The sequence below is a fragment of the Eptatretus burgeri genome, chromosome 8 (assembly GCF_056783735.1).
Source record: "Eptatretus burgeri isolate ZD-2024b chromosome 8, Ebu_testis_v1, whole genome shotgun sequence".
In the NCBI taxonomy this organism is placed as follows: domain Eukaryota; kingdom Metazoa; phylum Chordata; class Myxini; order Myxiniformes; family Myxinidae; genus Eptatretus; species Eptatretus burgeri.
The window spans coordinates 39,051,197-39,059,644 of NC_140968.1; the positions used below are offsets into that span (position 1 = coordinate 39,051,197).

The 8,448-nt window shown below is 42.1% G+C and overlaps 1 long non-coding RNA gene across 1 annotated transcript in view; it reads left to right on the top strand.

Moving 5' to 3' along the window:
* Positions 1 to 5,282, top strand: part of LOC147021570 (uncharacterized) — a 20,416-nt gene extending 15,134 nt beyond the window's left edge. The window contains exon 2 of the long non-coding RNA XR_015061351.1: positions 5,153 to 5,282. This is a non-coding gene — a long non-coding RNA (uncharacterized LOC147021570). The remainder of the gene's footprint in view (positions 1 to 5,152) is intronic.
* Positions 5,283 to 8,448: the final 3,166 nt, after the last annotated feature.

An 8,448-nucleotide genomic window follows, 5' to 3' on the forward strand; every position in this document is an offset into this window, starting at 1 on the left:
TTTCGTGTACGCCACCACCCGAAATCTCAGTTGAAAAAGTTGTTTTGTGTGTTGGAAAATTAATCGGCATGCATCGTGTAATTGCTGCATCAAGAATGAATCAGCGTGTTGTTATCTTTGTCGCTAAAGAGGAAATGGTGCCGCAGCTTGTGGAGTCAGGACTGACTGTGGAGCCGGATATATTCCTCTTCATATCACCCCTCGATGTTCCATCGATGAAGGTACTCCTGTCAAATATTCCTCCCTTCATAAAAAACGAGCAGGTGAAGGCTGCTTTAGAACAGTATAGCACTGTTGTTTCAAAAATAACTTTCATTCCTGTTCGTTTTAAGGACCACAGTACAAAACATATTCTTTCCTTTCGACGTCAACTATTTATTATTCCAAAGCCAAACATTCGTGAGCTCGTTAAAAATTGAACATGAAAAGTTTACTTTCCGCATCTTTGCTACATCACAGACTTTAGTGTGTTACAAATGTGGACAGTATGGTCACATGAAAAATGAATGCCCAAGGGGCATTGAAAAAGAATCAAGTAAAGTTGAAAATGTAAATGAACCTGAGGTCACTGGGGTGTCTACTGAGGCAGGGGAAAACTCTGAAAATCAAACAAATGGAAAAAATGAGTCTGGTTGGGTGACACGAGGAAAACGAAGGCACCAAAGTGCAGTTTTAGTCGAACCTTCTTCATACGCCGAAGCAGTCGCTGTGAAGAGGGTTTCACTCAATCGGAAAGAGAGTAACCAAAATCCTTCAGATGTTTATGCCTGCCCTCTCACATGTGATGACGAGGAGACTATGGAGCTTCAAAACACACCATCAGTAGATGTCCCAGGCGGAGACGAAACTTGTTCTGGACATACAGTAGGTAGTCATACACTGAAGCAGTATGTTCATGTGGAGATTGTGTCTCACACCCAAGAACCAACTGTTGAAACCATAGTCGTGCCTAATACCTCAGAACCAGCAGTTCAGACTACAGTAGAGCCTAATAACTCAGCCATCTGTCCAAACTATAGTTGTGCCTAACACCACAGAACAATCTCACCAAACTGTAATTGCACCGAGTACCATAGAACTGCCTGTCACATCTACAGCCACACCCATTACCTCAGTGACTTTGAAGCAGACACCTGAAAAGTTAGAAGGAAATCTGCTTCCTGAGGATTCCTTTTTCGTGAAACCATTTCCAATGTCTGCTATATCTGTAAAGAAAAAGGAAGCTGAATTTGAACACGAGTCGTGTGATTCCGATGATACTTGTTCAATATCAGATTCTTCTGAGTTGGATGGTGCAGCTGGAGATTCACAAGACCGCAAGGGCTTAAATGCCCCTGCTCCTGCGAAGGTGATCAAGTTCCTCCACAACACCTTTCGGAAAAAATTAAACTAACCGATTTCTTTCCGGAACTCGATAAATTTATGCTTACCGCATCCCTTATTACTAAAAATCCGGCAGCCTATGGCGCCAATGAATCCCACGTACACAGATTGAGGAAATATGTAACTCTGGCAAGGAAAGAACTTCAGTAACCAGTACCCACCTATAAAATACTAAAATGGTTCTGTCTCTGGCTTGTTTAAACATAAATGGGGGCCGCGCCCCTATACGTAAAACACATGTTCGACTGTTACTTGATCAAAAGCATATTGATGTAGCTCTTCTTCAGGATGTGTGTTGTGGACCGACTTGTTCTGCAGAGTGGCAAACCACAATAAGGGGTTCTTGGTTTTTCAGTTCCTTTGATTGCTGCAGTGCAGGAGTTGCTTTCTGGTTTCGATCAAGTCTTTCATCGGACCAAATTGTTTTTCACAAATTCATGCAAGGTCATTTGGCTTTTGTGTTTTTTTTTTCTTATGGAGGGTATAAAATCACACTATTAAATGCTTATGTCCCAAGTAATCCTGCAAAAAGAAACGAATATTTTTCCATTCTTGATGATTGTTTATCCCAGATTGATTTTAGTGGTCTCGTGTTCCTCGCTGGTGATTTTAATTGTACCTTGGAGCCAGCTCTGGACCGTAATGGCTCAGAACCTCACCCTGAGAGTGCAAAAGGGTTTGCGACCATTTTAGCAAAGTATAATTTGGTTGATGGTTGGAGATTGCAGCACCCCAAAGTTAAACAATATTCGTGGTGTCAAGCTTCGAATAACAGGGTATCGTTCGCTCGCTTGGATAGATTTTATGTTCATAATGATTTCTGGAACTTTATATTGTCTCCGGCAATTTCTACCTCTGGCTTTTCGGATCACCACCTCGTTTCTTTAAAATTAACTTTTCCCTATCTTCAACGTAGGAGTGCCTATTGGGCTCTAAATGTTAGTCTTTTGGAAGATATTGTTTTTTGCAATGCTTTTAGGATCTTTTGGACTTCTCTTTACGGAAGTGGTCTTTACGGAAGTGGAAAAATACTTTTCATAGCAAGCTACAATGGTGGGATATTGTAAAAATCCACATCAAAATCTTTTGTCAGCAGTATAAACTTCATCACTCTCAGGATAGTCTTTCAAGGATAACGATTCCAGAAAAAGAGGTTTTAGAATTGCAAAGAAATCCTCTTGAGTTGAACAGAAATCAAGGATTACGTAAAGAATTTATAACTAAAAAAGAGCTTCTTCACAGTCTTGTCAACGAAAGGGCTAAAGGGGCTTTAGTGCGGCTTAAGATTAAAAATTTGAGTCTTTTTGACACTTCATCAAAGTTTTTCTTCTCTTTGGAGAGGAAAACTAAAGCACAACAACAACTATTATCTGTACAATCACCTGAAGGAGAGATAGTAAGTGAACCTAAGATGATTAAAAGAATTGTAGTCGATTATTTTTCTTCTTTATTCTGTGCAAAAAAGATTGATTTGAATGTTGCAAAAGCCTTTATTGAACCTTTACCCAAGTTGTCTGAGTCACAGCGAGCCTCTTTGGAGAGTTCCATCACGCTGGAGGAGTTGGGTCTTGCTCTTTCCAGTATGGCGTCCGGGAAAGCTCCTGGTCTGGATGGAATCCCCTGTGAATTCTACAAAACCTTTTGGGACATTATCGGACCCGAACTTTTGGAAGTACTCAAGGAAAGTTTTCAAGTTGGGGAGCTCCCCCTAAGTTTCCGGCGAGCCGTTGTTTCCTTGTTACCAAAGAAGGGAGACACCCAGTTACTCAGAAACTGGCGTCCTGTCTCCTTACTGAACACCGACTCCAAGATTTTTTTTCAAAGGTCCTTGCCTCTCACTTAAAATTGGTAGTCCAATCTTTGGTGCATCCTGATCAAACCTGTTGTGTGCCTGGACGATCAATATATGACAATCTTGGCGCTGTTCGTGACATTGCTGATGTGTGTGATCTTCTGCATAAAAGTACTGGCTTAATCTTTGTTGATCAAGTGCATGCCTTTGATAGTATAGATCATAGTTATCTATTTGCTATCCAAAAGGGTTTTGGTTTTGGTCGTATTTTTGTATCATATATTCAGTTGTTGTATCACAATATTTATAGTTTATTCAAAATAAATAATGAGTTGATTCCTCCCTTTACTGTTACCAGAGGAATAAGGCAAGGGTGCCCCTTATCCGGACTCCTTTATGTTCTTTCCATTGAACCCCTTTCAGTTAAATTGCGTGAGAAACTTGTGGGATTCTCTGTCGCTCCGGACATACCTGCTATAAAAGTTGTTGCTTATGCAGATGATATCTGCACTACAATTCAATGTCAAGAAGATGTATCTGAACTACTTAAAACTATGAATAATTTTACCCTTGCTTGCTCAGCCAGAGTAAACTGGACAAAGAGTTATGCCTCCTTTTTTGGATTAGCAATGCATTTTTCCTTCCCAACACTACCTGGCAATTTATCCTGGAAGAATAATAGTGTTTACCATTTGAGTGTACACCTTGGTGATGCTCAAAGTATTCAGAAAAACTGGGATGGACTAACAGACAAAGTCTACTCCAGACTTCAGAGAGGGAGGGGCCTTCTGTGCAAATTATCATATCATGGAAGAATTTTAGTTATTAACAATTTGGTCTCTTCCATCTTGTGGCACAGGTTTATTGTCTTGCAGCCACCTGCATGGCTAATTAAAAATATTCAAAAACACTTGATCGATGTTTTTTCTGGGGTGGTATGCACTGGCTTCGACCAGGTGTGCTCAGCCTTTCTCGTAATGAGGGGGGTCAAGGGCTTGTCGACATCACCAGCAGGATCATGACTTTCCGCATTCTTTTTGTGAAAAAGTTGCTTTGTAACCACATGCCTTGGGAGAGTTTGACCCTTTGTTTGCTAAAGCAAGCGGGCCGGCTAGGATATGGCCGTGAGCTTTTTTTGCTCGACCTCCTGAAGATCGACGTGTCACCACTTCCTCTGTATATGCAGAGTGTGATCAATGCTTGGCAAGCTTTGTCACTGCAACGTGAGGTCACTTCCTTTACTGCCTCGACGTTCTTCAATGAACCAGTTTTCTACAATCCCTGTTTTACAGGAATCCCATCCTCTAGGGCTTTTGTGCAACATTTTGTGGGGTCCAATATACTTCTTGTGCACAATCTGCTGGATTTTTCAAAAGAAAGATGGAAATCTGGTCATGAAATCTCCACCATTACTGGGTTGAAATCAATTCGGATAATTGGTCAGCTTTTTTCTGCGATCTTAAAGGCATTAATGTTTTGGAGTGGGTTTCAGGAGTCTTTTTGATATTGTGGATTTGCCCAATCAATATGCCTTCCCTGTTTTGCTTTTGGACTGGGATGGCAAATCTGTGCCTTTAAATTCCATTGAGAAGGGGAACCTGTATTCCTTTTGTATTCAGTATATTTTTGCTGATTCAGTTAAAAGTCCTTTTGGGATTCAATGGAAAGAACATTTGCCAACTTCGACCCCTCTTGTCCCTGCATGGAGAGGTTTATATACCCCCCAATTTCTAAACGTTTGGGCGACCTGCAATGGAGATGAGTGCATTGCATCCTCCCTTATAATATCTTATTGCACAAGTTTTCCAATGAGATCTCGGAATTGTGCCCATTTTGTGAAAACAATGAAACGCTTTGTCATGCATATGTAGATTACATAAGACTTGTCCCTCTTTTTCAGTTTTTGCATGATATTTTTAAGATGGGTCTTACTTTTTCCTTGGTGAAATTTATTTATGGTTTCCCTATTTCCTCGAGTTTCAAATCTGAGACTGGTTTGGCCAGGTTTTTGGTTGCTGAAGCAAAAATGGAAATTTATAAGACAAGGAAAAAGAAGGTGGAATCTGCGGATGCTTGTTCTTGTGTTTTATTAACCTTTTGAACTTTCGTTGTGTCTCGCATTCAGCTCGATTTCTTTTTTTGTTGCAAGTTTGGGAGAATGCAGGATTTTGTTGACAAATTGTGTGTAAAAAATGTTCTTTGCTCTGTTGTAAATGAATCACTTGAGTTTCCTTTCTGATTTCAAATGTATGAATCAACCTAAAATGTTTTTTAATAATTGGTTGTTCATCTGTTTTGGTAAAATATTTTTTTCTTCCTTTATAAATAACCTCTTGTCTGTTCAAATATATTTTGTTTGCTTGCTGTGAAAAACAGTTAAGTGTTGTGCTGATGCCTTTGTCTCATTGGTGAGACACCTTTTTATACTTTTGTAAGAAAACAATATAAAAACTCAAATCTCTCTCTCTCCTCTCTGTCTCTCTGTCTCTCTGTCTCTCTGTCTCTCTGTCTCTCTGTCTCTCTGTCTCTCTGTCTCTCTCTGTCTCTCTCTGTCTCTCTCTGTCTCTCTCTGTCTCTCTCTGTCTCTCTCTGTCTCTCTCTGTCTCTCTCTGTCTCTCTCTGTCTCTCTCTCTGTCTCTCTCTGTCTCTCTCTCTGTCTCTCTCTGTCTCTCTCTCTGTCTCTCTCTGTCTCTCTCTGTCTCTCTCTGTCTCTCTCTGTCTCTCTCTGTCTCTCTCTGTCTCTCTCTGTCTCTCTCTGTCTCTCTCTGTCTCTCTCTGTCTCTCTCTGTCTCTCTCTGTCTCTCTCTGTCTCTCTCTGTCTCTCTCTGTCTCTCTCTGTCTCTCTCTGTCTCTCTCTGTCTCTCTCTGTCTCTCTCTGTCTCTCTCTGTCTCTCTCTGTCTCTGTCTCTGTCTCTGTCTCTGTCTCTGTCTCTGTCTCTGTCTCTGTCTCTGTCTCTGTCTCTGTCTCTGTCTCTGTCTCTGTCTCTGTCTCTGTCTCTGTCTCTCTCTGTCTCTCTCTGTCTCTGTCTCTCTCTGTCTCTCTCTGTCTGTCTCTCTCTGTCTCTGTCTCTCTCTCTCTCTCTCTCTCTCTCTCTCTGTCTCTGTCTCTCTCTCTGTCTCTCTCTCTCTCTCTCTCTGTCTCTGTCTCTCTCTCTGTCTCTGTCTCTCTCTCTGTCTCTGTCTCTCTCTCTGTCTCTCTCTCTCTCTCTCTCTCTCTCTCTGTCTCTCTCTCTCTGTCTCTCTCTCTCTGTCTCGCTCTCTCTCTCTCTGTGTCTCTGTCTCTGTCTCTGTCTCTCTCTCTCTCCCCCCTCCCCCCTCTTCTCTCTCTCTCTCACTCTCTCACTCTCACTCTGTCTCACCCCTGTTGTTACCTCCATCACAGACGATGAAGGAGGTTATGTTGTGCACGATATCTCAAAAAAAGTTGTTGATGGATTCGGACGAAACTTGGAGGACAGGTTGTGTGTGCGACAAGGACGAACTGATTCGATTTTGGTGAAGATCCGATCTCCGGATCTGGAGACGAGAATTATTAAATTTTTAACTGATTCTTTCACCATTGAGAGATCGGATCAAACATGGCGTCGTTCGAACTGTCGAGCCTGATATCTCAAACATGTATTGGGCCCCCGATATGTTCTCGTGGATCAGGCATTACATGTCGTATACATGGTCGAGGCTCATGAAAGAGCTGGAGCACATTGGAATGGGGGGAAACGCCAACAACGGTGAGGGTGAGAAGGACGCGTGGGGAGAACAAGATCAAACAGGACAACAATAGGAAGGGGGGAAAGTGGGGGAAAACGTAAAAAAAGAACAAACCAACTGACGAACGAAAATAAGAGAGGGAGAAGGGGGTTAAAAAAAATCACAACCTGGGAAAGGTCAGCACACTATTAACAATACACTGGGGCTCATTTCACCGACCTCGGAAGGATGACAGGCTGAGTCAACCCCACCTGGTGTGAATTCAACGTAAAACATGGCTTGAATTCAGGACCCGAGGATCCCAAACCACCACCCGAACCGCGAAGCCAACACCAGACGTGTGACAGCTCGGTTGCCGGGTCACTATCATTGAGTTGAGGCGCGACTTTTCCACTGATGCAGTGCCCCTAAGCCAATACAATTAGTACTCATTTCACTGACCTCAGAAGGCTGAGGGGCTGAGTCAACCCCACCTGGCGTTAATTCAGCAGCAAATGTGGCTGAAACTCAGGACCCGAAGACCCCAAGCCAGCGGCTGCCACCCGAACCACGAAGCCAACACCAGGCTTACATCGATTTATTAATTATTTATTTTCGTTCTCATCCGGGAAATATCTCAGGGACCTTTTAGGCTCGGAAACATATTTGGAGCCCACAATGAACATGCGATTTGGCGATTTAAACGGTATTTTTGATTTATCGATTAATCAATTAATCGATTCATTTTTATTCATTTTTCGATTAATTGCCTACTTTTCAAAAAGTTACAGATTTGGATGAATGTTACAGCGGTGACGGTGTACTTTGAATGAACCTTAACGTGTTTAAGTAAATTCCAGCCTGCCCCATGTTGTTGGTGTTTGGGATATATGGGGAAATGTACGTTTTGATCTTCACTTTGTCTTTTAAGAATAATTTACACACTGAAAAATCACATTGTGATGGAACCATTGCTGTCTGCAGGTATAAAATGGAACCAACTCAAGATGGTTTCAAACAAGGTGAAGAATGCAGGACAACTCGCAGCTCCGGAGTTATTAGCCAAGAAACCAACAAAGAGAAGCAGGTTATGACACTTTTGCTTTGAATTCGAACACAAAGCAGCCTGTTGTTAGATCTCAGAACCACAAAGGACAACAAAATTGACATGACCACCACCACCTCTGCCACCTGTCCCTGATCTAGTACGCATCATCGGATGGGAATAAATTATGAGTTTGGCCCCTCAGGGAGAATCTTTTCTGGAAGAGTAATAATGAAACTGATGATGCAGTGCCCCAAGAAGATTTTGGCAAAAGTGTTGGTGATGACTTATCTCATCTTCGTCAAAAGACCATGGGACCTCAACGTCCACCAACTCATCTCAGCAGATGTGTTCCCACCTTATGGTATATCTGAGGGCCGGCTTGCTTTGCGATGAAATTGATTCTGCTTGTGAAGCATCAATCCGACAGTTTATAATCTGGTCAGGAATTGGACCCAGGTCGAGACAACTTAAAGGTGAGTACGCTGCACCGTCATGTCAGGACAACCGGACCAGTAAGTTTGTCAACAAATTGTATAAT